The following is a 6815-nucleotide window of genomic DNA, read 5'->3' as shown; positions in this document are numbered from 1 at the left end:
TTCGGGTTTCTTCCCGTGTAATTGTGGATATATCCCTAAAAGGGTAGAAGCGACGTTTCGGCAGAATCCCGTCTGCCATCATCATAACTGGCATAAGCCTGATGATGGCAGATGGGATTCTGCCGAAACGTCGCTTCTACCCTTTTAGGGATATATCCACAATTACACGGGAAGAAACCCGAAATATTAACTATACACACACACACACACACACACACACACACACACACACACACATATATATGTTTATGTAAGTTTTCACGGGTATATATGTGTGTACAGTTAATATCTCGGGTTTCTTCCCGTGTAATGGCAAACATATCCCTAGAAGGGATATGTTTGCCATTATGACTAAATATATTAACCTAACTAGGTGGCTCAGTGGCTAAGACCCTGAGCTTGTCGATCAGAAAGGTCGGCACCTTAGTGGTTTGAATCCCTAGTACAGGTCTCCTGCGTGAGCAGGGGGTTGGACTAGATGACCTCCAAGGTCCCTTCCAACTCTGTTACTGTTATAGTTATAGCCCCAAATCCAGTGTATCAATGCTACACTCTGATATTTGCATGAGCTGTGGTGATGGCACCTGGCAATTGCCTGAACAAATTCCTGCACTTTGCTTGGCAAATTTTTTGGAAGTGGTTTGCCATTGCCTCCTGCTGAGAGAGGAGGATTCAACCAAGGTCACCCAGCTGCTTCATTCCTAGGGAGGAACTGGAATTCATAGTCTCCGTTTCTAGCCTGATGCCTTAACCACTAAACCAAACTGCCACTCTATATTATGCCTAGTTGCCCTAATACAGGGGTGTCAAACTCAAGGCCCAGGGGCCAGAGTTATCCCACAGTGTGCTTATATCTGGCACGCAGTGCCACCCTGGAAACAGTGAAGGACCGGCCCACAGTGCCTCTGCCAGCAAAAACGGGCTCCCGATCTGTTTTTGGCTGCAATGGGCTCCTGCAACCCTCTGCCAGCGAAAACAGAGCTCAGGAGGGTTGCATGCTGCGTTTTCACTGGCAGAGGGTTGCAGGAGGCTGCTGCAGCCAAAAGCAGAGCCCGTTTTTCCTGGCAGAGCACTCGGGCCACCATAAGTGCTCCCGACACGCTGGCCATGCCCACCCCAGCCACGCCTACCCCGCCCCCTGAGATCAAACACAATCCTGATGCGGCCCTCAATGAAATCGAGTTTGACACACCTGCCCTAATAAAAGGCTATCCTTGTTCAGCAACTGTCTCTGACAGTGGTCATTCCGGTACAACAGTGAAAAGTAACTGCAGCCGATGACCACATTTACAATCTCAGGAGTTCAACATTGCAGTCAGTCAGCATGCACTGTCTTGTGCTTGACCCTTTTTTCCACTTCCACTTATTGCATCAGTAAGGTATCCCTTCTCTTTTTTTCCAAATGATTTTATTAAAGATTACAATGGGGGAGATCCTTGGTGCTCTCTGAGCTTGCTTGTTTTCTTGCAGATGTTTCATAAAACAAGCAAGCTCAAAGATCACCAAGGACCCCTCATTTCAACCCTGAGCTATAAATATTCTCCTTTATTAGATTACAGTAGACATAATAAAAACTATACAAACCAGTAAAATATATAAAAGCGTGAAAAAAAAAAAAACTTCCCCTTCATCTGAACACACAATTTAAGTAAATTTATCACCATCTCTTAAGTTGCAAGCAGGAGAACCTATTAATACAGTGGTGGGATTCAGCTGGTTCTGTCCGGATCGTGCGAACCAGTAGTGGCAACTGCGGGATGTTACTCCCACCCACCCGGATGTAATGTGCGACTACTGCGCATGCACAGGCTGTGTGCATGTGTAGAGGTGATGCGCATGAGCATAGCACGCATACGTGCACGCTCACATTTGTGAACCGGTAGGGAGGGTAAGTGAATCCCACCTCTGAATTAATATGAATAATTAATATACTTAATTAAAAGTATAATCTGAAATTCTTGTCTTTCATTCCTTATCAGCAAAAGTCAAACGCAGGATGTCAGATACACTAATTATCTATCTCAATATTGATTGAATAAGCCAACTTTCTATTTCTTCCCTATACTTTTAATAATCTTAATTCTTAATTTTTTCAAATAAAATCCCACAGCTTGCTTTTTCATCATTCTCCCAAAGATATTTCAAAACTTTAAGTCTCTTTTGTAAATTCAGTAAGAGAAATTCATCTTTATTTTTTACCACTTCTCAGAAAGGCCTTCAAGACTTTTAATAGATTTCTTTCACACATACTGTAGGGGAAAAAAACTTCCACATTTTTGGTTTAGTAGTTGTATATCTCTTTTAGGTATTGAGTCACTTTGGTGAGATTGGCGATGTAGAAATTTATTAAATAAATAAATAAATGAAATACCATCCTGTTTTAATAATTCAATACATCCTTCTCTTTCTACATTTATAAACACGTTTGGGTTAATTTCAAGATTATCCAGAATATCTTGTTCTTCTTCCATCACAACTGTCCATTTATCAATCATTTCTGAGAGTTTTGTAGGAAGAAATATCCTTCTGGGTTCAGCTCCAAATGGGGAAAAAGACAGTGGAAACATGGAGACTGCTTGGAAAGATGGTCTAATGGTGGACAGGATCACATGGTTTGAGTTCCTGAACAGAAAAGGGGTCGAGATACAGTGAGTCCCCAGGTTTTATGCTCTCTCTGGCTTTGAACTTCCTGGGGCCCCAAAAGAGTATCCTGATTGGTTGTCAGACTCCTAGGGGGTAGGGGTCTTAGCTAGCCTTGCTGGCTGATGTAATCTTCCCAGGTGCCATGTGGTGAGTTTCTGTCCTAGATGGGTCCTATTGTGTTGCAGATGATGGTCCTTTGACAAAGATTGAGTTTCTGCCTCTGGCCCATTAACAAAAGGGTGGGGGCAGGAAGGTGGGAGCTGCTTTGTCTTTATAACATGCTTCTCCATTTCTCATCCAGGGAAACATAATATTCTGCCTTTTTAATATTTCCCAAAATATTTCATTCTTCTAGGAAAGGGGTGGGTGCTAACTTCCTACAGTTTCAATGACCATTTGTCAAAAATTTTCATAATTTTTTCATGGTATTTCATCAAACAGTTCATTGTTAAAATATTTCCTTCCATTCTTTTGTTATCTTCTAGTTCCCTCTAGTGTCCAACTCTAACATCCAACAGTCCCATTATTTTGTTTTGACTAGCGAAGGGGAATAAACAATGCCACTTTCTCTCAAGAATTTTTCCAAAAACTTATAACACCAAGTCCATATGAATGTTAATCATTAGAGGAGGTGCTGAGCTTTGGAACAGAATATTGGTAGAATTGGAAATATTGAATGGGTTACAGGAAGGCATGCAAGCGGGAAGGGAAAAGAGAGGGGGAGGGCTCCTGCCAGGAATTAGGATTCATTGATTCCTCTTCACAGCATCAGTGTTACTCCAACACATCTCAACAGGTGAAGAACAAATAGCTGCATATCTATCTGTCTGTCTGTCTGTCTGTCTGTCTGTCTGTCTCTCTCTCTCTCTCTATTTAAAAATATATGGCTGCCCACTCACTCTCAGTGACTTCGGGTGGTTTACAAAAATTAAAACCCAATATATAAATACCCCCCCACACACACACACACTGCTGGTGACAACAATAAATCAGATAAAGCCATTTGATAGGCTCCATCCCACTCTGGCTTCTCCAGGCTCATTGGCAAAACCAGGATTTCAGGACCTTATGAAAGAGTGTCAAAGTAGGGGCCAATCTAATCTCCACGGGGGGCGGGGTAATGTCCAAAGGGAGGGAACCACCATGGAGAGGGCCCTTCTTCTGGGTCCCACCAGATGTACCTCATTAGGAGAGGGAGCCATAATGTTCCCTGCCTCCCCACTCTGCTGGGTTGGGTAAATATTTCCAGGAAGAGACAATCCTTCAAATCAGCAGTCCGCCCACCTTTTTGAAACCAGTTTCGTGGAAAACAATTTTTCCACAGACCAGGGCAGTGGGGGAATGGTTTTGCATGCTACCTAGATCCTGTGCATATGCAGATGAAACTTCATTTGCTTGCGTGGGCTGGTTACTAACAAGTGGCAAACCAGTACCGGTTTGAGGCCCCGGAGTTGGACACCCCTACTTCAAATAACCTGGTTGCAAGCCTTGTAATGCTTTAAAGATAACCAGCACCTTGAATTGGACCTGGAAGAAAATCCACTGCTCCCACAGGAGAGATTACACCTGTGCACATCTGGGTCTGCATGAAACCATGTGGGCTGCTGCATTTTGAACCAATTGGAACTTCAAGATATTTTTCAAGGGCATATGCATGTGTGTGTGTGGGGGGGTATATATGCATAATGGTTATCTTTTGAGAGCTCTATGTAACAAAATTTCATTTTAATCTGCTGAAATACTAAAATTAGTATGCTGATTAGTGTACGTTTAAAGTGACAATAAAATTCTATTCTATTCTATTCCTATTCTATTCTATTTTCTATATAGCAATTGGAACACCCCATTTCACAAATTAAACAGGAGTATGTGTTAAGATGCTTCTAGAAGATATACCTTTAAAAAAAAACTTTTTTGCTTCAAGGTTATGGATTTTATACGTATACCAATTTAATGGGCTGTTTGAGGTCTCGAAATGCACATTTTCTGCATTCCTATGTACTTAACCTAGTTACTAAATTAATCTGGGTTTGCACAATATGGTTATTACATTTATCTCCTACTGCAATAAAAAGTGAATCATGCTACCTCCTCCGCTAATAAAAAACAGGATGAAAGTTAACCAAGCTTGGCATGTTTGTGTAGCTACATTCTGTATTTTTACTACATGGGGGTTGGACTAGAGACCTCCAAGGTCCCTTCCAATTCTGTCATTCCATTCCATTCTTCCATTCCCTTCCCTTCCAATAAAAGGTACCCAAAAAAGATTCCGTTCCATCGCCAAGAAAACCTGATCACCTCGATCAGAGGGGTGGACTAGAAGACCTCCAAAGTCCCTTCCAGCTCTATTCTGCATTTGATGGCATCCTAACTCCCCCCCCACCCCCTCCCATTGCTTCCTCCCTGCTCTGAGGCGATTCCCTCAGGCAGAAGACGACTGAGTGAGGCTCCGACTTTTCCCGCCCAAACCTGACAGACCCGCTTCTTTTCTTCTATTGGCTGCCAGGGGGTCAGGTGTCTCTCTCTCGCTCTCTGGCCACGCCCCCAGCAGCCTTCTTCAGACGAGAGGTGGGGCTCTTCTCCCTCCGCCAGCTTCGCCGAGAACAGCCCCTCCTCTCGTCTGGGAGGCTGCTTGGGGGCGTGGTCAGAGAGAGCCACCTGACTCCCTAACAGCCAAAAGAAGAAAAAAAGAGGGTCTGTCAGGTTTGGGCGGGAAAAGTCGGAGCCTGTGGTGGATAAATAGGTGAATCTGACAGGATTCTCTTTCTTCCCGCCAGATTTATCGGTTAACACACACACAAACACACGTAGTCGCCTAGAGGCACCCCAAACTCTGACCTATGAGATCCCTGGAACGGCCGTGGGTGAGGCTAAAGAGGCCCTGTCGGTCTCCCGGGGAGATTCCCAGGGACTGAACAGCCTTCCCTTCGACTTCAAAAGGTGGATCCATCCTGTCTCTTCAGCTGAACGGGGCCCGGCGTGGGTCTCGGAGGGTCTTTCCAGAGAGGCAGAAGTCTTCTTTGGAGGTGGGTTTCTACTACCAGCAGCCTTGCCGGGAAGAGAAGATGGGCTCCCCCTTGTTTTCATGCAGACATTTCATTACCCAACTAGGTAACATCTTCAGTGCTGGAAGGGATATGTTCTCCCTTTACATACAGTGGCCTGTTCTGTCAGGGTTGGTGAGAGTGTTGTTTTCTTTTTGGCAATTCCTTAATTAGGCTGTTGCTGGCATGTTTGCTTGAGTTTGGTAGTTCCTTGTGTGGGAAGCCCCTCACCCCAGAAGAATGAAATATTTTGAGAAATATTAAAAAGGCAGAATATTATATTCCACTAACGGGAGAAATGGAGGAACATGCTCTTAAAGACAGAAAGCAGCCCCCAGTTTTTCTTAATAGCCCACAGCAGATGCTATCAGTTAAGGAGATAAAGAGTTTATTGAAAGAAGATAAGCAAAGCAAATATTGCAGGCAGAAATCCATGCAAGACAGGATATTTCGAAACTCCTTGGCAGAATGGTAGGATTAGAAAGCAGCAGATCCACAATTGTTAAGCGAATGACTGCAGTTGATAAGTTAGTCACACAGTTGTTAAGTGAATCTGGCTTCCCCGTTGACTTTGCTTGTGAGAAGGTTGCAAAAGGGGATCACATGACCCTGGGACACTGCAATCGTCATAAACATGAACCAGTTGCCAAGTGTCTGAATTTTGATCACGTGACCATGGGGATGCTGCAACCGTCATATGTGTGAAAAACGGTCCTAGGTCATTTTTTTTCCAGTGCCATTGTGACTTTGAACGGATCACTAAATGAACTGTTGTAAATCAAGGACTACCTATAATGATTTAATACTCTACAATCAAGAAACTAACATATTCTGTAATTCCACCTTTTCATTTATATCTGAACTCAGCTGTCATTAGCCTGCATGGTGGGGTCACTTGCCCAGACAAGAAATTTACAAAAAGGAAATGTAGAAAGTTAGCACCCACCCCTCTCCTAGAAGAATGAAATGTTTTAGAAAATATTAAAGAGGCAGAATATTATATTTCCCTAAAGGAGAAATGGGGAAACATGCTCTTGGACAGGGGTGAAATCTACTTACCTTCCCTACCGGTTCAGAATTGCGTACACCATTGTCATGTCTGATTTTTTACCCTCTGCGCATGTGCAG

The sequence above is a fragment of the Pituophis catenifer genome, unplaced genomic scaffold (assembly GCF_029215685.1).
Source record: "Pituophis catenifer annectens isolate HBS135680 unplaced genomic scaffold, rPitCat1.0.hap2 SCAF_6, whole genome shotgun sequence".
Taxonomy (NCBI): domain Eukaryota; kingdom Metazoa; phylum Chordata; class Lepidosauria; order Squamata; family Colubridae; genus Pituophis; species Pituophis catenifer.
The sequence above is the reverse complement of the archived record's forward strand: the minus strand, read 5'-3'. Positions refer to the sequence as shown.